At 36.7% G+C, this 25,273-nt stretch overlaps 1 pseudogene; it reads left to right on the forward strand.

Annotated features, from left to right (window-relative positions):
* The first annotated feature begins 22,485 nt into the window (after positions 1–22,485).
* On the forward strand, positions 22,486–23,567 carry LOC133851540 (phenylacetaldehyde oxime monooxygenase CYP71AN24-like; annotated as a pseudogene).
* The last annotated feature ends 1,706 nt before the right edge of the window (positions 23,568–25,273 follow it).

A 25,273-nucleotide genomic window follows, 5' to 3' on the forward strand; every position in this document is an offset into this window, starting at 1 on the left:
AACTTCATATAGAAAAATTAATATCGTGTTGTAATTAATTCATAAATTTAATTACTTATTCCCAAATGAAAGTTTTTATTTGTATGACTTAATAGAATGAGATAACAAATTTAATATTAAAAGTAAAATTTATCTTGGTTGCCCAAAGGTACGGAGGATTTTATTTATTAATATTTAAATTTATTAATCTTATTAATAATTAGTAAATTTCATGCGTGATGCAATCTTTGCCCAAAGGTAAGTTGAAATTTACTGTTTAAATTGGCATTGACTAATTTAAAATAAAGTTACTTCATAGCATTAAAGTATTATTATTTAAATTTTCTTGATGATTGCAGCTATTCTTATTACTTTACCTTTCGATAATTTTTATGTTCCAATACTTTATGGTAATATTTTTTTGACTGGAAAAAGATTAATATGCCTTTTCATTTGAGTGTTCCTAATCCCATTATGAGAATGAAGGATATTATAGCTTAACTTAAATCCCTAAAGATTGAAATTTTGAGTTATTTTTGGTCTATTTCATTTTTGAATTTTCTCTTCTAAATACGGAATTTTATCTTGAGGCATACATAAAGATAATTGGTTAGTAAAGACACTTCTGACCATGTATGTTTAAGAATATGTGAGAACCCATAAAGTGTTCTCATGGTTAGTCATGTAAGGAAAATGCCGATAAATGCAATCATGCCCAACAGTTAAAGGATGAGAATAAGGTGCCAATAAAGTATTATGGCAATCAAGATACCTATTTCTCTTGCAATAAGAAAAAAAAAAAAAATTAAGTGCATATAAAGATAGATTGCATGAAGTATGATAAATGACTTAAAATAAATATAATCTCGTATATTTAGTGTATCGTGAATCTCTTTTAGGGATTCATTTAAATATGTTATGGATTGATTATGGTTTAACAATCCACATTGTCAACAAATGCAAAACACGTGTTTTTTATAGTTGGAGGTTGTTAGGATCTATAGGTTAATTTTAAAATTCAGTTATATTTTTGACCTCAAAATATTTTATATTCCATAATCTTTTAGAAATTTATTTTCTAGTTTAGTTTGTTACAAATTTCAATTTTGTTTTAAACTTGAAATTTTTCTTATTTTGGGTGGAACATTGGTTTGGATTTTATTTAAAGTCTATTTAAAATTGACCTATGTCCCAACTTTTGAAATAAAATTATTTGTTTGTTTCTGCATATTGATGTTGACATAAAGTGGAGCCTTTGTGAATTTAAAAATGCTCTTGTTATGGCTTTGGAGATTGAAATATATCTCCATACAGAAAATAAAAGTCGGTAATTTACTGACTTTGGTACTTGTATTGTGACGACTCATATATATATATATATATATATATATATATATATATATATTAACATTTCATAAACATTAATCTCTTAAAATACAAATAGATCTTCACAGTGGCACGACAATATGTCGCAAAGCCAACATATGGTACATACTCCATAATATGTACCTGGTAAATCAGAGTATAACATCTATCTAACTATACAGTGAAAAACATAACTTAATAGTGAAAATCACATCTTATACATTTATCACAAATATTTACAACAAAGTGCCATTAAATAACCATATGATTAAATTTTCCTCAAATTAAATACATAACATAAATGAATTTATACAATAACATGGTCTGACAATTACAACCGTCGCAGTGAGCATTAGTCATAATATCCCACGTATACTTCTACAACACCATCAACTACCATCGGAATACCCGCAACCAAAAGAACATCATCTATACTGTTGTAGGGGTTTGCCACATCCGTATAGGTGGAATTATGAGCCCACCATCTTAGTTTAAATAAATACACTAAGACCTCAGAGGTATACTATTCACTGAGTTTTCACAAAGAACCAACTTTTTCTTTTTAGTCTCGTGTACATTATAACAACTACTAATTTAAAATTTTTTGTTTGAAACCCTCATAGCTGATATAGCAAACTCCGACTAATAGAAAACATTTAAAACATACTACAATATATTACTTTAGTACTGAGACATCCACATTAATAGAATTAGGCAACACTAAGCCTAAACCTTCTAGCAAATTGTCTTTGAACGTCAGCGTGATCATGCTAGTATTAGCCTTAGACTCCATTATATAAGCACGTCTTAACTGAAGAACGACAACTCGCGAGGCCTTACATAGACGTTAGCATCCCATAGTACCAGGCCTAAACCTTCTAGCAAATTGTCTTTGAACGTCAATGTGATCATGCGAGTACTAGAGTTAGACTCCAATATACAAGCACGTCTTAACTGAAGAACGACAACTCGCGAGGCCTTACATAGACACAAGTATCTCTAATTCTAGGCAATGCGATCATCAACGCACTCTCAAACTCAATGCATTTAAATCATAGTGTTCCAACATAGAACCACTACGGTTAAAGCCTCACCTTTTAAGGTTGCATCTGAAACCACAGATGTTAAGAAAGTCATTGAGCAAGCCAACTACACCAACCAGTACCTAAACTCCATAGGAAACCAGTTGGATAAGATTGAGGAAAAACTCGATAGTAAGCCTCTCCCAAAAGAGAAACATAAGCCTCTTAAGCCAGAGAAACCAATAATCAAGTTTCCAGATCTTAAATCAGGAACTGGATTAAAGGTTAATAAGGATAAGCCCTTTGTTGAAAAAATAGAGGACATGCTTAAGGATTTGGTCAAGACCAAACAAGAACAGCCTAGTAGTTCCAATACTTTGTCTGTTGCTAAGATCCTGAGTCTTTTGAGAATTCATCAGAGACAGAGTCCTCTTCGGAATCTGATTCAGATGAAAATATCAGAAAAGTTGAAAAAGCCCTTTCCGCTTTAGAGCTGAATAGGATCCATAAGCCTAAGTTTCCCCCAACAAGTTTCACCAAGAATTGGTATCCTAAGCCTACCCCTCCAGATATCCAATTTAAGGAAAGAAACTTCCAAAGTCAATTTGCAGTTTCTACTGATAAACTATACGAGTGGAATATCGATGGTTTAGCAGAGCAGCAAATTCTTGATAAGTTAACCCATATGACCATGGTTTCTAGCAGTTATGTTATGAACCATAATTTGAGCCAACCCGAGGTTGTTGACCTCTTAGTTTCGGGTTTCACAGGAACCCTTCAATCCTGGTGGGAAAAGCATCTCACCAATGAGTCAAGAGCCAGCATAAGAAGTGCTGTGAAAACCAATGAGGATGGAATCCCCATATTCAATGAGAAAGTTGGATTAGGAGATTCTGATGCTGTCAACACTTTGTTCTATACGATTGTAGAACATTTTATTGGCACCCCAAGTCACCTTGCGTCTAGGGTTCATGACCAGCTGAGTAACCTTAGATGTCCAACCTTGAGCGACTTTAGATGGTATATGGATGTTTTCCTTTCTAGAGTCATGCTAAAAGATGATAGCAACCAACCGTTTTGGAAAGAAAAATTCATAAACGGTCTGCCTCACCTCTTCGCCCATAAGATCAAAGAAGTCTTAGCCAATGAGAACAATGTGATAGAGTATGATAATCTCACGTACGGGAATATCATAAGTACTATCCAGAAAGAAGAACTAAGAATGTGTATCGATATGAAGATATCGAACCATGCCAATAAGGATAAGAAAAAGGCTAAGTATGAAATGGGTAATTTCTGTGAGCAGTATGGTCTACCTTCGGTAGCACCATCTAAGAAGCATAAGAAGTCTCGTAAGCATGAAGAACATAGAAAGCATAAAGGGTGATCTCAACAATTACCCTCTTCATATTCAAATACTATTAGATAATTTAACTCATGCTTTCTTAAAAAGTCATAAGAGTCTTCATGACAAGTCCATGAAAGCTACTGAGTATCATTTAAGCTGCAATAAGATTTTGCTACAATCTTTTGCATCCTCAAGTTCTAAGAGGATTCGATCTCCCACTGAGGTTTACCAGCTCCAAAGGATCAATCCTAAGGAAATGGGAAAAATCCGACAAAGGGTTCTGACCTTCCTGGCGAGATCCAAAACCTAATTTTTCTAAGTCTAGCATACACTGAATACTTTGACAGGTGGAGTCAGAGGATGATGCTGATCACTAATGGAAAGGATTTTGAATACAAGAAAGTCTTTGGAATAAAGACTCTTCGTGTTTTTGAGCCTCACTGTGAGTTTCCAGGGTTAATTTATGTCCCTGACAAAGAATGTGGCCTCTCAAGGCAACTATGGAATGGTGACTGGGATCACTTTGAGATTGGATGTCCTGAATTAGGAGCTTAGCTCTTTGAAGAAGGATTCCTGTCTTATTACCAAGTTAAGCACCTGGAAGAATTATGTGACTTTCCTAACATAGTTCGTGATACTACTAAAAGCATCCAGGATAAGCATCTGAGAACAAGGACGAAGATCAACAGTCCGATTATCCTAAGAATCTGGAGCACAGTTCCAGAATTTGATCCCAATAATTTCATGGAAGTTAAACCTGCTAAGCATTGCATTCTCATTAATCCATCAGTTAGTGATTATGTTGCAGAACTAAGGATGGGAAGAATCCCCTTGAAGTTTGAAGATCCCCTAAGCATTATGAATCTCTGGAGAACTGTTAAGAAGGGATTTATGATGAACGCGGTCCAAGAAATAAGAAACAGACCTGTCTTAGCAAAGAATAATAGAATAATTATTTTTGGCGAAGACATGTGTGTTCTGGGTATTTGGGGCAAACGCCTCAAAGAACCATCCTGGTCTGTCGTAAAAGGATACAACAGAGTGATGAAGGGTAAACCTAATATGACTTTGTCAGTCATAAACTTAACCAAGACAAATGATGTTTTGAAGCAAACATTGTCTTGACACACATGGGCTTTGCTTATTTCAAAAGTAATTTGCATCTTGCTGCCATTAGCAGAACACAAATTTTCTTTTGACTTACTGTAATACTTCGTAGGAACAAGTCCTTCTTGTATACAGTTCAGATCTGCACCTGTATCAATTAATACAACTAAAGATAACTCAAAATCTTGAATCTTAATTCTAACCTTGGAATACCATTTCTTAATATGGATTCGGTTGATTAGACTTATACAACTCTCTTCAATTGGAGGAGTGTCTTTAGGCTTAGGCTCAGGTTCGGCTTAAGCTTGTGCTCAATTTTCTATCATTAGGACTGCTAGCGGCTGACTTAAGCTTGTGCTCAATTTTCAAGAGATTAACATCCTATTTTAACTCTTGATTTTCTTCCTTAAGTATTTTAATCTCAGACTTAATTTGATTAACTTCAAGTTGCAAATCTTTTATAGTGATTTGTTACTTTGGTTTATCAAATCTTTTAAGCGTGTCGCTTAAACTTATTTCAAGGCTTTTAGACTTATTAACTTCTCTTTTTGTTAGAAGTTTTCTTAACTTTTCTAAATATTGCCTTTTTAACTCAGGGTTTTCAATCTTACTTATAAGATCAAGAAGCAATTCTTCTTGCTCTTCTTCTTTGGTCATAACACCAATTGTTTTGCAACAAGTGTCGTTACAACCACAACTTATGTCTGGACCAGACTCAGACTCATTGCTACTGCATGAGCGGTAGCTGTTATCACTTGAACTAATACTTAGTTCAAACTCATAGTCACTGGGTTCAGTGTCTTTTATCTCTAACATTCTTATTAAATTTTCCTTATCTTCGTTAGAGACTTTTAGAGACTTAATGGTTTCCTTAGCTTTGCAATCCTTTGCAAAGTGACCGGACTTACCACACTTATAACAACCATCTTTTTCGTTCTTAGATCTCTTAAACCTTTTCTTAGGTTTTCTCTTTTCCGTCTTATAGAAATCATTCGGCTCAAAGCTTCTTTTCTTGAATCTTTTATATATATATATATATATGCATATGCGATTATCATGAGCCGTGTTTCGAGTAACATAAGAGTCCGTACACTCACACTAATATAGGGTCCTTTCACCCACATCAATATAGAGTTCTTTCTATCACCTTACATAGAGTCAGTTCACTCACCTTACATAGAGTCCGTTCACTCAAGATTGTACAATTAAGCACGCAATGCATCATGTTCCCCAATTTATACTCATTCTAAAAATCACATTCATGTTACTATGCAATCATTGTTTATAAAAGTTCCCAACCATACATAGTCATACAATTCTTTCCAAACTCCACATATTATGTACATACTTCAAAACATCATCATAATTTCAATAGTCTCAAAAGTACTCAAATCATCCAAAACAGATATATTCAACATACAGTTGATTCAGATTTATAAAACATATATATTTTGTAATTCTACATTATATAAAAATAGTAGTTTCTCAGTGAGTAGAATACTCACCTTGGCAGCATTAGACTTACGACTTAAACTCTACATTGGAGAACCCATTGAAGTCTCTAATAATGACACGATCCTGCAACATTAGTATCGTTAGGTTACACTATTAAACCCTATACTCTATGACACATAAACTACCCGCGTTGCTCACGTCGCATTACCCTCTTCTATGTCTCGTTAAGTATCCTCAACCATTATTAAGTTAACGTTTAGGTCTTGGTTCATATCTTATTTTTCTTATTATCTTTAAGATGCATTCACAATTTATTTGCATACTCTTTATTATTACATCATATTATCATTAATAATCCCTTTAAGGACTTGTTGATTATTTACTAACGTAACAATATATATTTGACTTATATATATATATATATATATATATATATACACGCTTAAACTTAATCCAATGATACACTAAAATGCTTAGTGTACATAGATAGGTTGATTAGGTACTTAGTTGCCTCACATTGGATTCAAAGTACACTTATGTACTTCTACCACCATGCCAATTTATACATGTTGTCTAAGGGTTACATGAATAATTTACCATTACATTAATGCTTTATTCCTATTAATTACTAATCATCTAAGTAGTCTAGACTTTAAGACCTTAATCATATTTAACTTATTAGTTTAGTACATCTTGTTAGATTAAATTATAATCACATATTGAATATACATTCATTTACTAAAACTTATACATCATCCTCAAAACTAAGCATCACACTTAGACTCTAGGTCTAACTCATGTTTAACTTATCCTACCCCAAGGCTCCAAGTGAATACCTGAGCATCATCCATTCTTGCATTTTAATACTAACAACCATAATAGAGATTAATCAAACCTTATTCCTAACCAATTACCTTACCAAAACAGTCCCTTAGAATCCATAAAATACCAATCACCATCATTACAATCTCTATTCAAACAACAAGCCAAGATTCTCCTACCACCAAACCTTCAATATCCATAACCTTTCATCAAGATCAATCAAAACCCCTCATTTACATACAATGGGCCATAGCCATTAAGGACTACCAAGGATCAACCACAAAAATTAGAGACCAAATAAAACTAAATCCATAAATCCATCACAAGCATTAACCTTAATCCTTAACAATTAATCATAAACTAACATCATCAAATTACCAATCCAAAAATCCATATTTGAATCCATTAAAATACTCATCGAAATCAGCCCATACATTCCCAAAACTCAAATTATAAATCATCAAGTTAAGCCCTAAAATACAACATCAAATATAGCAAGGTTTTCCCTCACATCAAACCACTAAAATTCCAATAATCATAAGCCACAATTATCTACCAAATTTCTTCCAAAACTAAACCCAATTCAATCAAACATGCTACAATCAATAATGGAGCATTAATTATGAATCAACATAATTATCCCTAATTTAGAAACACAAACCAGATTTAGATTTCTACCAAAACATTACTTTTCCACTTCGACTAAAATCTAACAATCCATTTTAGAGTACTATACAAGGGCTTGAATCAACAAAACCAAACCTCAAGAAAGAGCACTGTTCAGCCATCACAAAGGGGCCATCAAGAATCTCATTTATCCATCATGAATCCTACCCAAAATAAACCCATAATAGAGTATAAATCATAGATTAAAACCATCAAAACATTAGCTAAATCCAGAATTTCCAGCACCCAATCAACAACTCTAAAATACAAATCCAAAACCTATTTTAGAATCATCAAATACCAATATAGAATCACAAAACCGAAATCCCAAAAAAATACACCATTCCGCCAACACTTCCAAAAATCACCAAAAACCCTAGATTTTTCATCTCTAAGTGAATCCTAACCAAAGTCCACAACTCAAACAAAGCTCTAACAATACCATGAAATTTTCGTGCTATTAGGCAGTGGGTTATCCAAAAATACAAGAAAAAGGCTAGGGATTTTACCTTTGAGAGCTTCTCAGAAAACTACAGAAATCCCCACCAATTTTCATCGGAAATCACTTTATATTGCCAGAGATCGTGTCTCCAGGGTTCACTGGTGACGACTCACCAAAAATCGTGCCCTCAGCCCCGCCGATGTCGTCTGTTTCTACCATTGTCGACCCACTAGTCGGGTCCCACTCGGGTGTTCACCAACTAAGCCAAAGAGAAGAGGAACGGTAGCGCACGGGGAGAGGAAGAGGAGAGAAAGAAGAAAGAACGGAAAAGAAAGAAAGGGGAAGGGCTGATCCATGCGTGATAGAGGGAGAGGAAGGGAGGAGAAGAAGAGAAGGGGAGGGGAAGAGGGGTGCGTCGGGTGTGAGGGAGAGATCGGGTGGTCCAAAAAGAAGAAAAGAAGAAAATGGGATAAGGTGGGACATGTGGCTGGGAGAAGATAAGAATATCCTCTCTAGCCAATCAGATGATGCCACATGGCAAGGGGGAGATTCTCTTTATTAAAAGCCCCCAACTTATTTATATTACATCAAGACCCCCACTTTACACTATTTCTATCATTTATAAATTGTTGTTTAGCCCATCAATTTTAATTCTATTAAAACTTACACTTATAATTAATTATTGAATATTTATTCAATTAGGACTCATTATAATAATTATTCTAATTCTACTATTTTATTTTAGACTTATTTTTTTTTCTTAACATAAATACTATCACCTAAAATATGATTATTAGTTCCATCATTTAATAAATACAATTCATTAAATGCTATATTCATATTAATTTTCTTGGTCTTTATATGTGTGGACTGCATAAGGGAAAGCATACCAACAAGACCACTATAGATGCCAAAGAGAGCCTTTTGAGATTCTTAAGATCATGTATATTGAAAGGTGTTGACATTTTCATACTCATTGCCTAAATGGTCAGAGATATTTTTATCTCTTTTAGTGATGACCATATAAGGTTTATGTATCTCTATCTTCTAAATAATAAAGTTGAGGTATTGAATGTTTTCAATAACCTATAAGGAAGAAGAAGAGAAACAACATGAAGATCATAAGATCTGATATAGGCAAAGAGTATTATGGTAGGTATACACAAAAGGGAAATGATTAGTAATTCTAATTTGCTATTACTCTTATGGAGTAAAGCCTTGAACACCGTTGTGTATATGTTAAACAACATTCCATTTAAGGTTATCCTTAAGACACATTTTATAAAATAAATGGAAGTATAGTTTAAATTATTTACACATATAGGGTTGCCCTGCTAAAGTGAGGATTTACCATCCTTGCCTAAGGAAATTAGATTCAAGGACAACTAGTGCATCTTTTATAGGCTATCCAGTAAACTCTAAAGGGTTTTAATGTTTTATTATCCTTCATATAATCCTATAGTTGTTGATTGTAAAATTTCTAAAGGATGCGGAACCTATTGGCAGTGCTCATCCACACAAATTAGAATTTGTGGAAGCACAAGAGTTGGCCAAATCTCCTCCTCATAGAGGAAGATTGATTGTATTTAGGGAAAATCAGATTGATTATCCTGAGCCACAATCAATTCTAGAACAACCAACTCATACAGAACAGGTTCAGAATGAGTTTGCTCTCCCATTGCAAAATGCAAAGGAAGTGGAATTAAGAAAGTCCTCTAAAATAAGGAGACCAGCAATCTCTACAGATTATGTTGTATACCTCCAAGAGTCTGACTTTGATGTTAGACCTAATGATGATCCAAGTATGTTTTCACAAGCCATGAGTGGGGATAACTCCACATTGTGGTACAATGCCATGTGGGAAGAGATGGAATCCATGGCTAAAACCAAGTATGGGATCTCGTTGACTTACCAAAGGAAGTTGTAGCCACATGCTGCAAATGGGTTTACAAAACCAAAATGGATGCTTCTAGTAATGTTGAGCGATATAAGGCTAGACTTGTGGCCAAGGGTTTCACTCAAAAGGAAGGCATTGATTATCACTAAATCTTCTCTCCAGTATCAAAGAATGATTAATTTAGGAAAATCATGGCATTACAAGCTCATTTTGACTTAGAGCAACATCAAATGGATGTGAGAACAACTTTCCTGAATTGAGATCTTAAGTTAGAGGTTTACATGAAACAACCAAAAGGTTTTATAAATAACAGTTAGAATGCTTGCAAATTAAAGAATTCTATTCATAGGCTGTGACAGATCTCTCATCGGTGATATACTTTTTACAAGGTTATTGCTTCATTGTAGATTGAAAACCTTGTTAATTAGTATATATACCTTAAGATCAGTGAGAGTACAGTAATCTTTCTAGTCCTATATGTAGATATTATTTTTGCAAGTGGTGATTTAGGTTTTCTACATGAAATTTCTTTCACAAAACTTTGAAATGAAGGATTTGGGTGAAACCTCTTATGTCTTTTGACATGAGATTCCCAGAGACGTAAAGAATATTAACAATGTCTCGGAAGGCTTACATTGAAAAAGTTTTGGAAAGATTTAGAATGAAGGATTTTGCACCTTCAGTAGCAATTAAGATGGACAAATTCAATACAGATGAAACAAGGGCAGATGAAAAGTTTTTTGTAAGGATCTGCATTATACAGGCTAATGCAAGCATATGCAAGCACTAGACTTAACCATTGGACTGACAGTAAGAATTCTGGGTCAATAAAGTGCAACATATAAAGTCTTGCTGTATACGCAAGGAACCAAGAAGTACAACTTAACCTAAAGATACAATTTCCATTTAGAGGTGGTTAGTTGTTCAGATTTGAGTTTTGCTGATTGTGTAGATAGTAGAAAGTCTGCTTTAGGGTATATATCTTTTTATTGAGGGATATATCTTAGAGATGCAATAAGTAGACTATAATTGCTACGTCTACCAAGAAAGCTAAAATTCTTACATGCTATGAATTTGGTACACAGGCATGATGGATGAGACATTTATGTTGAAAGTTTCAATATTGTCGATTTTACAATTTGTTAGTATTTTGGCCTCATTCTGTTTGGACAAAATCACTTATGTGTAAAGATGCTGTAAACAGGGATTCCATTTTTCAGAGCATTTTCAGAAGACTCTGCACTGCGAAAAAGATGGAAGATTTCAGATTCCCTGTCAGCCGTCCGGACGACGTGTCTTTCTGTCCGGACCCTCAACTGTATCGAGAACCTTCTGTTCCAGCTTGCATCCGTCCGGACGTCTTAGTGATCGATCAGCTTCAGATTCTTTCCAAGTTCAGAATAAGGGAAGATTGATACACCATCCGGACGATGTGGTTTCCTGTCCGGACGCGCTCATAAATAAGGCAAGAATCGCAATTCAAATACTACCGTCTGGACGTTAGTCAGCATTGGTCCGGACGCGTGTTCAACAGTTAAGGAAATTGCCGATTCGACTTCAACCGTCCGGACAACTGTCTACCATGGTCCGGACGTGCTCATACCAGATATGAAAATTACGTGTTGAAGTTCAGCCGTCTGGACGTTCATCCCCTTTGGTCCGGACGCTCAAAGCCTTATATGGAAATTACTTGCAGCGGACTTACGACCGTCCGAACATCAGTGTCTCACCGTCCGGACGCGGCTCTTAAACAGGAAAGATTTTCAGCAAAATTTTTGAAAAATCCTGTCGCACAATTGTCCATCTGGACGGCCCAAGTTCACCGTCCGGATGGCGTCCGTACATATTACTACAGTCGCCCATTTTGCACCTCAGACTATAAATAGAGGCCCCTAGGCATTGAGAACTGCAAGAATTCGGTATTGAATTCCACAAGAGCTCAGTGAAGTTCAAGATCCCTCTGAAGCCGTTACAAGTGTGCTGTACTACATCTGAAATCTATCTTAGAGGTCGGCTGTAAGGTAAAGGATTCCAATGAAGACCCCTTCAGGTAGGAGACCTGGTTGGGAGGCATTTGTGTTGGGTTACACGTTAGAGAGCAAGGTACGACCACTGCATCGGGTATAAGTGAGTGTTACTATCTTGTATCTAGTCCTGTCTTCTGAATAGTGGAATTCCTGGGTTTGGCTGCCCCGAGTGGTTTTTCTCTTGATTGAGTTTCCACTTCGTCAACAAAAATCTTTTATTTTCCGCTTTGCTTATTTTTGTTGACACTTGTGCACACACTAGTCTTTTATTTAGAAGTAAATTTCAATTTTCAATTGGTATCAGAGCTTGGTACACTCTGTGAAGATTAATTTCTTGAGTGTTATTTACTTTTGACTTCTATTTTTTAATATGTTTGAAGCTCTTAATTCTGTTCCTGCCTTTGATGGTACAAACTATGGCTATTAGAAAGCTCGAATACGTTTCTTTTTAAAATCTATTGACTGCTGGAGTATTGTTGAAACTGGTTGGACTAAGCCAGAAGATACAACCCTCGAGGCTGTTCCTCAGAAAAACGCACGACTTTCCAATGATAAAGCCCTCCATGCTCTGTGCCAAGCACTTTCTCCATCTGAATTTTCCAAAATTTCAAACTGCGAATCAGCCAAAGAAGCATGGGAAATTTTGGAAACAACATATGAAGGCACAAAACTTGTAAAATCTGCCAAACTTCAAATGTTAATTTCAAAATTTGAAGAAATTAAGATGGAAGATGAGACATTTGGAGAGTTTTACTCCAAGATTAGTGACCTGAGGAACTCCATGGTGAGTCTTGGGAAACCTATCACGGATTTAAAACTCATCCGAAAAATTCTCAAATCTTTGCCCAAGCGTTTCAGGATTAAGGTAACGATAATTGAAGAAAGCAAAGATCTTGAGGAGATGAAGATTGAAGAGCTGGTGGGATCTCTTCAAACATATGAGCTGTCTCTACCCCCGGTCAAGAAGTTGAAGACCATTGCCCTAAAGCCTTCCAAGAAGAAGGTAGAAGCCTCATCTAAAGATGACTCTGAGGATGAAGAGAAAGCTGTGGCTATGTTAGCCAAAAATTTCAGAAGACTGATGAAAGATGATCAGTTCAAAAAGAAGTTTTCTGAAAAAATAAAGAAATCTCCCAGAGAAGCTGAACCTGAGGAAGAAGAGACGAAAGATCCTAGAGGTCCCCGATGTTTTGAATGCTCAGGATTTGGGCATATTCGGGCCGATTAGAGAATCTTAAAAAGGGCAAGGGGAAAGCATACAATGTGACTCTCAGTGATGAGTCAGAAGAAGAAGCTCCAAAGTCTAAAAAATTTCTGGCCTTTGTAGCCTCAGATGTTGAAGAAGAAGACTCGTATTACTCGGAGCATAGTGATAATGGGGAAGAGCTCAAGGAGGCCAACAAGACACTTTATATAGAGTATGAGAAGCTGAGGGAAGGCCGAAAGCAGCACCTTAATGACTTGAACAGTTTGTAGACTGAGAAGAGTCCATTGCTGCTCAAAATACAAGAGCTCGAGGAAAAGCTACTAGAGACGCAGCTCCAACTAGAAAGAGTCACTGATGAGAAGCTGACTCGTATGCTGTCAATTCAAAAGAGCCCAACTGACAAGACTGGTCTCGGGTATGTAGCTCCCTCTATAGAAGCTCCCTTTACCTCAAAGACTATGTTTGTGAAACCTACAGTCCCAGAGTCTCCTCCCACCGTTGAAGATAAAGGGAAGCACAAGGTCAACGATGATGTTCCAGGCACTCAGGAGCCTCATTCCATCAGAAGACCTCTCATATGCCATCACTATGGTCTAAGTGGGCATGTTCGTCCTCAGTGCTCCCTCCTGAAAGCACAAAAGGCCAAAGGCAAGAAAGAAGTGCCCAGACAAGCTCATTATGGCACTAGACCTGCGGCTCAGCATCAGACTCCATGGCATTAGGCACCTCACCAAGCACCATGGGAACAAGCACCAAGGTATCAGTATCAAGCCCTTTGGTCTCATCAGTGGCCTCAATAGTGGTTCGTACCAGCCAATCACAGTGGCGCCTACAAGAACAAACACAAGCAGTTTAGAAGGCCTTAGAAGATGAAAGAAGAGCAATACTACAGTGAGCCTCCCATCTGGATGCAAAACATGATGGAGTGGATGATGCAGTCCTACCAGCAACCACCCAATGGAAGGCAGGATTGGGTCGAGAAGGATAGTTACCCCATGAGGGGGAACATACGCACCTAGCAGATTCTGGTGTTCATGCCTAGGATTTGGTTCTTAATCCTATGGCATCAGGTTTGTAGGTACTTTTTGGGAAAAATAGAAAAGCAGGTCGAGCAACTGTTTTTCTGTATTGGCATCATTGAGCGTACGCAGGTTTGATCTTACCTTTGCATATGATTTCATTTCCATATTGCATTTTTTTTTTTTTAAAAAAAAAAAAAAAAAAAAAAAAAAAAAAAATTGGGAGAAATTGCAGGATTTCTTTTTCTCTTGGCTGATTAGATAGTGTATGTATTTTCACCTGATATCTCAATTCTGTATGCATTAATCTACTCTACTTAGATATAATTGAGAGTTTATGACTATATTGGCCTAGTGTTTTTCCTGTTTATGCAAAAGTAGGATAGCTTCTTTCCTCACGTGATGAAAAAATGCAGTATCCCGGGCTCCCCTAAAGGAACATCTTTCATTCTTTGACTTTTTACTTTTAGAAATTTTGGATAAGAGAAGAGGTCTTTGATAAGATGACCAAATTGACCTCATGCTAGTTGAACCTAGAATCTAAAAACTCTGGCACTCCCTACAGTTTGCAGCACCATAAGAATCAAGTAGTAAGTCATAAAAAGTTTTGTGCTTTAAATTGTTAATCACTGCTTATGTGCTAAAAATTTACCTTGTCCTACATGGTAACAATTAGGTGCTGTATCTAACGGGGAGTGTATCAGATGAGGGTGGCTAGGCCCTAGTAAGTTATAAGGTTTAACTTTTGGCCAATCTGTCACTGATTTTCTCTCCTATCTAGAAAAGCTAGTTGCTCTATGTCATGTCATCGAAAGTCATGCCTTGTGGGAAAAGAGTCTTCACACACACACACACGCATTGCGTGAGTTGAGTTGTCTATTTGAATTTTCTATGACCAGAAAAAATATTTGTGCTAATTGAAATCTCAACTCTCTTTTATATCTATGTTTAGTTTTGAGATGCTCTCTGATTGTGTTATCAGTTGATTATACATGCGTGTTCTGACACTGACTTGAGAAAATTTGATCTCTGTAAAATTTTCCTTAGTTTTTTTGGTGTTTCAATGTGAAGCGTCCCAAAGGTCTCTCTTGGCGTCCGGACGGGTAGAGTTCAGTAGTTCGGACGTTACCTTTTTGGAGTCCGGACCGGGTTAGAGCTTTGCCGTCTAGACGAGACTTGTCTTATGTCCGGATGCGCGTGGGATTCATCGGGCGGACGGTTACTTTAAATCGTCCCGACGTGCGCGACCAGTCTACTCCTTTCCGACGTAGGGTGCGTCCGGACGTCATCAAAACACCATCCGGACAGGGACCCCACAGAGGCTATAAAATCCCTTGCTCGTCGCTCTCTCCACCATACCCCACAAATCGTACTTTTGGCTGATTGTGAGTAAATTTTTTGTGAGTCTTTGGATTGTTTGTCTTGATCCTCGTTGTCTTTTTGCATATTCCTTTCACATTCCAGGTATTTTTTCTTGTCTTATTCCTTTAAGTTTATTTTGCAACTGTTAGAATGTTTTTTGGAATGTTTTTGGGATGCATATATCTGCCATGTTGAAATTCTTTGGACTTAATTGTGATATTCTCTTTCTTTATTTTTACAAAAGTCCTTTTTACTACTGTTATTCTGCCAAATTTTTGTTACCTTAACAAGAATATTTTTTTATGGACTATTTTTGCAAAATTCTTATTGGTTCTTTTGCAGAATCATGTCTGCAGTTAGCTCCCAGCGCTGGGTCCACCAAAGAATAGTGGAAGAGCGGAGTACGTTCCAAGCCAAAATCATGGACCGTAATTTCATCGCTGAGCGGAACGTGGTCCGTGCAGATATCATGATGCCTACGTTGGATAGCATCTACGAGACTATCCAGACCTATCATTGGGGGTATCTTTATACTTGTGCCTACATCGTCCTCACCAGGCTAGTCAGACTCTTCTATGCTAACCTTGAGGTGGCTCAAGATGATGAGCGTGGGATGGTACTGCAGTCCACTGTTGACGGATACATCATCACTGTTGATCCCCAGATCATCAGTCAGTTCATCGGAGTACCAGTCCTTGATCTGCCTGCCAGTCCTTACAATGAGGTGGTGCTTCCTCCCTCTATGGACGATCTTCGAGAGTTCTTCCATGCAGTTCCACAAGGTGAGGAGCTCCCTACTACCATCAAGATTGGTGCACTAGTTCCGTCTCATCGTATGTTGGCCAAAATTGTTTAGCACAATCTATGGCCAGTTGCCAGGCGCAGTCATCTGATACTGAAAAAGGCCCAGTTTGTTTACGCTATTCACCTTCGCTTGCCCTTTTGTCTTTGCAAGCATATTCTGGTTGTCATGCTGGAGGCTCGTGATGAGAACAATGCCGGTCTCCCCTTTGGCTACCTAATCACTCAGATCATCCTTCAGTCGGGAATCAATGTTAATGGAGAGCCTAGGATGAAGATCCAGCAGCCCCTCAGCAAACAGACATTGATGAAGTCGAATGCGCAGCTGCGATGAGATGATTCTGATGATGACATGCCTGCTGCTATGCTTGTTGCTTTTCCAGACGTGGCTTCATCCTCTCAGACAGTCTCGCCTTCAGAGCTGGAGATCAATTTTTCTCAGATAATGGCGGCCTTATTTGCCATTCAGGGAGGCATGAGCACTATGCAGCAGTCCATCACTTCTATGCAGCTAGAAGTGCATTCCATCAACAAGCGCGTGGAGCAGACCCAGCTGGACCTTCAGGAGTGCCTCAAGTATCATCACCCTGACAATAGTGATGATAAGGATGATGCAGCTCGGACTGTACCCATGCCAGAGAATGTTTGATTTTATTTCCCTCTGTTTTACTGTTTTTTGTTATTTTGAGACTTTTTGTTATTTTCTGTCATTTTGTTAAACACTTAAACTAATATTACTCTGTTTACCGGGGTCCTTCTAAGACCGTTAGGGGAAGTAATTTTTATTACAGTTGACTTTTTATTACTCTGGTTTACCCTTTGTCCCTGTGTGACAAAAAGGGGGAGTAATTTTTATTTTTGGACCGGGAACGTATTTCCAAACTAGTAAATTGATTTTTGTCCCAGAATAGCCAAAGGGGGAGTTTGTTAGTATTTTGGCCTCATTCTGTTTGGACAAAATCACTTATGTGTAAAGATGCTGTAAACATGGATTCCACTTTTCAGAGCATTTTCAGAAGACTCTGCACTGCGAAAAAGATAGAAGATTTCAGATTCCTTGTCAGCCGTCCGGACTACGTGTCTTTCCGTCTGGATGTCAATTTGTCCACTTCCATCCGTCCGGATGACATGTCTTTTTGTCTGAACCCTCCACTGTATCGAGAAGCTTTTGTTCCAGCTTGCATCCGTCCGAACGTCTCAGCTTTAGATTCTTTCCAAGTTCAGAATAAGGGAAGATTGATACACCGTCTGGACGATGTGGTTTCCCGTCTGGACGCGCTCATAAATAAGGCAAGAATCGCAATTCAAATACCACCATCCGGACGTCAGTTAGCATTGGTCCGAACGAGTGTTCAAGAGTTAAGGAAATTGCCGATTCGACTTCAACCGTCCAGACGACTGCCTACCACGGTCCGAACGCGCACATAGTAGATATAGAAATTGCGTGTTGAAGTTCAGCCGTTTGGACGTTCATCCCCCTTGGTCCGGACGCGCGAAGCCTTATATGGAAATTATTTGCAGCGGACGTGCGACAGTCTGGACGTCAGTGTCTCTCCGTCCGAACGCAGTTCCTAAACACGGCCCAGGTTCACCGTCCGGACGGCGTCCGTACATATTACTGCAGTCGCCCATTCTGCACCTTAGCCTATAAATAGAGGCCCCTGGGCATTGAGAACTGCAAGAATTCGGTATTGAATTCCATAAGAGCTCAGAGAAGTTCAAGATCCCTCTGAAGCCATTACAAGTGTGCTGCGCTACATTTGAAGTCTATCTTAGAGGTCGGCTCTAAGGTAAAGGATTCCATTGAAGACCCCTTCAGGTAGGAGACCTGGTTGGGAGGCGTTCGTGTTGGGTTACACGTTAGAAAGCAAGGTATGACCACTGCATCAGGTATATGTGAGTGTTACTATCTTGTATCTAGTCTTGTCTTCTGAATAGTAGAATTCCTGGGTTTGGCTGCCCCGAAGTGATTTTTCTCTTGATTGAGTTTCCACTTCGTCAACAAAAATCCTTGTACCTTTTATTTTCCGCTGTGCTTATTTTTGTTGACACTTGTGCACACACTAGTCTTTTATTTAGAAGTAAATTTCAATTTTCACAGTTAGACCATAAAGATACTCTGCGGTAATTGTACTATAGTTTTCTTTTATAAGAATAAAGAGTAGAAGCAGAAGTAAATTGACATCAAGTTTCTCAGTACTAGAGATAACATTAAAAGACATAAATGGTTTATTGAGAATATAAGCACTGAATTAATGATTGTGGATCCCATGACTAAAAGTTTACCGGTAAAGAAAGTATAAAGTCATGCGGAGTATATGAGACTCATTAATTCATTTTTGCTTGGTTTGCCTCTTTTTGGTCTATAGACATAAAGTTATTATAATAAAGTTGTGCACATTTGTTATTTTATCCATGAGAATAAATAAAGTTGGACCCGAATGACTTATAGGAAGTTCATTCATAAAGCTTGATTATCCAAAGGTACTCATGTAATGAGTGGTTTACATTGTGATACATGGAATGGACGACCTAACTTTATAATGGTTTTACTGCCATGATTCATGCGAAACATTTATTATCTGAGTGGAGGATTCCATAAGTGATTGGCCAAACTACGGAACTTAATACCATAATGTTATGTGTCACAAAGGCCAAGTGAGAGAATGTAAGATATTATCTCCATATATGGCCTATATTCTCCACATAAGGAAGTATTTATTAATATTTAATAAATAAATAGTATATACGGTATTACGGTTAGGTAATTTAATTAATTAAATTACCGTAATGGAATCGCTTAATTGATTTAAAATCAATTAATAATATTATTTGCTTGATGAGAGGAACAATACAGTATTTACTATATTTGAGGGTCCCTGACCTAACTTATAAATTAATAGCCTGTGTACACCATCAGTACGGCAATACAGTCATAGGCATAGGTTTGAAGATCTCTCAAATAGTATTTTTTGTTTTCTTCAGATCTTCATGGAAGCGCTTAAACAAAGATGGCTAGAGGTAAGTCTAGGTCCCTTAATGGGAGGAACAATACGATATTTACCATATTTGTGGGTCCCTAACCTAGCCTATAAATTAATAGTCTATGTACACCATCAATACGGCAATACAGTCATAGGCATAGGTTAGAAGATCTCTCAAATAGTATTTTTTGTTTTCTTCAGATTTTCGTTGAAGCGCTTAAGCAAAGATGGCTAGAGGTAAGCCTAGATCCCGTCTTATTTATTTCCGTTGCGCATGTTAGTTTAAGCATAATATGTTTATATATTCCAACAGCCAGTATATCAACAGTAATATTCTAGTTTTGACAAAGACTAAGATTTGCCCAAGAACGCACCTCCAAAAAAATAATCTTTAGGATTTGCTCATCTATTTTATGTAAAACTACACTAAAAAAAAGAGGTGGTCTTGGCCTTCTATACTACTCGTACAAAACAGGCAAAAGATATCACCCTTATGGCCTTATACCCCAACTTGGCCAAGCGATCCCACTAGAGAGACAATTTCTCATGACTAGCCCTAGGATAAAAGCCTGTTTTGGGATAAAATGCGAAAACCGAACAAGCGGCCACCAATCTACCACTAGATTCTTTCTCCTGAGAGTATCCCAGGTATTAGAACTCACATAATAACCCCTGTTTGAAGCAATCCAATTAGGCTTATCACATTTCTACTATATTTATTGCTTCTTCTTGTTAATTCCTTGGACTTTGTTCTAACTAGATAGAATTGTCTTTTTTTACTCTCTCTGCTTATTTCAATCTTAAATACAATTACAAATCTTCTCTCTTCGAGTGTCATTTTGTGACAATAGGTCTTCCTCTAACATATGCATCAATGCTCTCCGTCACCTCAAAACCTCGGGGAATGGGCGGATTTTGTAAATTGTGGATTAAGATGATGTACTATATATGTTGAACCAATTGTATTTAATATCATGTGTTGAAGTCTCGTGTTATTTGGTTCTGAATGCAACTCTCATTGCAAAGTTGGTTTTAGCCGCTGGTGTAACTTTGTTGCAATCCCCATGGCCAATATATATTTAAGACATTGGAACAGTAAATACCCACTAAAAAAACACAAAAAGAAAGAAATTAAAGAAGAGTACTATTACCATTAAACACACATTTGTGTTACTATAGCATATCAAGAAGGAATCATATATGAAAGTATAAAGGTTCTAAGAAACAAATTGAACAATTATGAAAACTTCAGAAATCCAATTAAACTAGACAAAACATACATAACTTGCGTCTAAGTTAAACGATCGAGGAATTATCTAGCAAATTTTGCTAATACTTAATTGGTCCTTTTCAATAATTGCCATTAATTGAAATTGTTCGCAACTAACAAACTCTTGCGTAAATTGATGTTGAATTTACTTGGAAAATAAACGTAATTAGGACAAATTTCTCGACGCCTGTGATGCAAGGCAAGGTTTTTGGTTTGTGGCCGGGTGCATGTGATACTCTCAAGGCTCACATATATATATATATATATATTATATAGACACATTTTACATGCCATTAGAAAGCTACTCAATATGGGGAATCGACTAATACTTCAATAAAGAAAGTGCAATAATGGATATAAAATATAAAATAATAAAAATCTTTCAATTATTGTCAAATCTATACAATATCTTATGTTTGTAGACTTGGTTGTATATATGTAGAAGTTTGTAGTTGATTGTATAGTTTTGTTTGTACATGAAAGGTTGTAGTTGAGTTTTCAACTTGTAAGTAACTGTTTTGGATTTGTAGCTTTGGCTGGCTGGATTGAGTGTAAAGGTTGGGAGGTTTCAATCCAATAAAGGATTTGTCGGCCCATGTATTTGTCCGTTGTGATTCTGCCCATCCATAGTGTAGCAAACTACCTAATTGTCAGAATTTTTTTGTAAAATTATCCTTTATCCTAAAAGTTTAAGTGAATAGGATGAGTGAAATTTAATCATTTAATCAATACTTTAATATTTTCCCTCACGTGTGGTCTCAAACTCTATTTTAATAGGTAGGTGAGCTAGGCCCAACATGTGAAATATTTAATTGAAATGGAAGGTAAATGAAGAAGTCAAGGTTCGAAATCAAGATCTTTGACTCTGATATCATGTTAAATTACCACTTGTCTTAAAAGTTTAAGCTAATAGAAAGATATAAATTTAATCGTTTAATTAATACTTTAACATTCCTCCTCACGTGGGGGATGAAACTCTCTTTTAATAGGTGATGCCCAACACATGAAATATTTAATTGAAATAGAAGGCAAATGAAGAAATCAATGATCGAACTCAAGATCTTTGACTCTGATACCATGTTAAATTACTACTTGTCTTAAAACCTTAAGCAAATAAGAAAAGATAAATTTAATAATTTAATCAATACTTTAACAATTTCTTTGATCCTTTTTAAATATGTTAATTGAAGTAACTAGGTAAAAGTAGTCGGCAGTTTTCTTCATTTCCAAAAGTACAAGCAAAAGATGGCAAGATACCCTCATGATTTTATGCACTAATAGATGCCAATTATTCCATTGGTTCCATGTTTTAAAAGTTAATTTGTACTATTACGTAAATAGTGAAACTTGGAAAGCTTAAATATATATAACTAAAGGAATGAGTTGTAAGTCGCACTGTGTTAAACACTTGAGAGAAAATGGCTTTACAATCGTTGCTGCAACAATCATGGCAAGAGCTACACAAAATACCCTTTATTAATCTCCTTCTTTCTCTTCTTTTTCTTGTCTCTTTTCTTTATGTTTTCAAGCGCATTGAAAGTAGTAGCAAACCCAATTTGCCTCCATCCCCACCAAAGCTACCAATCATAGGCAACCTTCACCAGCTTGGCACACTCCCGCACCGTTCTCTTCAAGCCCTTTCAAATGAGTACGATCCTCTAATGTTCTTAAACTTGGGTCATAAACCAACCCTAGTGGTGTCATCCGCAGATATGGCCAGAGAAATGCTAATAAACTTGGGTCATAAACCAACCCTAGTGGATTGATGTTCTTACGGGATTTATCCCGAGTCTGAAAGCGACTTTCAGAGAATTAAATGCTTTGTTTGATCAGGCACTCGAAGAACACAATACAATTAAAACGACTGATGATGACGAGCGGAAAGATTTAATTGATATTCTACTCAAACTTAAAATGAAAGTCATGCTTGACATAGAGCTCGCTCAAGCCAACCTCAAAGCAATCCTATTGGCGTCTCTCTCTCTCACTCACACACACACACACAAAAACCAATGTTTAAAAAGTTTTATGTTTCCATTATTTCCCAATGTTTGAAGTTAAAATGTTTCTATAATTTCCAATAGCTAAAGTTTTATGTTTCCATAATTTTCACAACATGTTCGTGGGATGAAACACACAAAAACCCATGTCTAAAGTTTTGTGTTTCCATAATTTCAGGACATGTTTGTGGGAGGAAGTGATACTACTTCAACAACTTTGGAATGGTTAATGGCATAGCTCATAAAACATCCAAATATTATGAAGAGAGCACAAAAAAAGGTGAGAATGGTGGTGGGAAAGAAATCAAAGATAGATGTGAATGACATCAACCAAATGGATTACTTGAAGTGTGTAATCAAAGAAACTCTAAGACTAAATCCACCAGCTCCTCTCTCAGTACCTCGAGAAACATCATCAAGTGTGAAATTTGGAGGTTATGATATTCCGCAAAAAAACAAGAGTATTTGTCAATATATGGGCAATCCAAAGGGACCCTACAGTTTGGGAGAGGCCGGAAGAGTTCCTCCATGAGAGATTTAAAGACAAGACTGTTGATTTCAATAGGTAAGAATTTGAATTCATCCCATTTGGAGGTAGGAGAAGGAGATGTCCAGGATTGAGATTTGGTGTTGCTTCAGTTGAAAATGTGATTGCCAACATCTTGTGTTGGTTTGATTGGAGATTGCCAAGTGCTAGCGTACAAGCAAAAGACTTGGACATGAGTGAAGTTAACGGGCTCACTGTGTCCAAGAAAATTCCACTTCATCTTATACCAAAGTCACACTATCCTTGATCTATGGGTTTAGAGATTCCTTTTTTAGCATTTGCTATTGTGTTTGTTTGAAATTAATGTGAGGGAAGGTGGCTTCAACCTTAATAATAATAATTGAAACTTAGTGTTCCATGGAAACTTTCATACTGTCTCTGGAAACAAATTGTACACAATAAATTTTGTACAATGATATTAATGTAACCCTCTTAGTACATGAAAGGTAGGTTTCTTAACCCTCAAATTTAAATGGCTCTAAGGTTACATATTAATAAAGGTAGAGCACTTATAAACTACTAAATTGCATGACATGCAAAATAGATATAATATAGAAGTATGAGGTCAAAATACATTAAATTGTCAAAATAAAACCTTAATTTTAAGGGATCTGTGCCCTAACCCTAAGCATTCCACATCTTTTCTCACTAGCCTCAAAACCTGAAATAGGAAAAAACAAAACGTGAGCAAAAGGCTTAGCAAATATTCCCATCCGATTTGAAGTGGTATGTTTTGAAAATCATTTAAAATAGAGTTAGGAATTCAAATGGCATATAACTTAAAATATAAAAAATAAAATTTGCTTGTTTAACTCAAAAAAGTTTCTTTAATCTTTCTTAATAATAATAAAAAAAAAAAGTTGAGAAAAAGATTTCATAAATCAACATTCTTTTCTCAAACTTGACATAAATCATAATTTATGAATGCGTAAAAGGTTATATTTTCACTTGTTACTTATGGCATCGCATATTATTACGCCTCATATGCAAGGGGTTGTGTGATCCAACCTCCAAGGATCTAGCATTACCTGTGGCCGTAAATGTGCTCAAGTCAATAGATAACTACTAAGTGCACTCAGAAAGGCAAACATAGTGATGGCCGCACTATCATGCAACCATAACTTCAGTGTTGTTCACTCTAACCTAGCCCGATACCATGCTTATTCTTTATTTCCTAAAACTTTCAATAATCATATAAACTTAATATGTGTGGAGGGGTTTCATTTCCAACATAAAACTTTCTGTAAAAACCTACCCCCAATGACACTATATTGTCTGCTTTTGGCTCCCCCAAACCAGACTTCTCAAGAGGTCACCCATCTCGCTACTACTTCCGTAGAAGCACACTTAACTGCGAAATTTTGATAGGTTCATGGCCATCACGGCTTTAAAACGCGTTGTGTCAAGATGGGTGCATTTATATATATAAGCGCATTCCTATACCAAGGTGATGTGGGACATCATAATCAACCCTTCATTAGACCCAGCGTCTCTGCTCACGACCCTCATGGAATCACCCCATTCTTGGCTTCTTAGCTAGTGCCTGCTAGCAATCCTCATTGGCTTGTGCACGTTTCCTCATCTCAAGCTGGGCAATGGCTCTTATACCATTTCTAACGACCCACCCTCAATGACACAATATTATCCGCTTTTGGCTCCCCCAAACCAGACTTCCCAGGAGGTCACCCCTCCTGGTACTACTCTCGCAGAAGCAAGCTTAACTGCGGAGTTTTAATAGGTTCATGGCCATCACAGCTTTAAAATGTGTTGTGTAAAAAATTGTGCATTTATACATATAAACACATTCCCATACCTAAGTGATGTGGGACGTCACATTTTCATTGTTTGAAAATTAACTTTCATACTTGAGCATATGTGCCCATACTTGGGGCATATTTTCATTGACATTTAAAACACTTTAAAAGCATTTAATTAAGTATAATAAATGCAACA

This window comes from Alnus glutinosa, chromosome 12, assembly GCF_958979055.1.
Source record: "Alnus glutinosa chromosome 12, dhAlnGlut1.1, whole genome shotgun sequence".
Classification (NCBI taxonomy): Eukaryota; Viridiplantae; Streptophyta; class Magnoliopsida; order Fagales; family Betulaceae; genus Alnus; species Alnus glutinosa.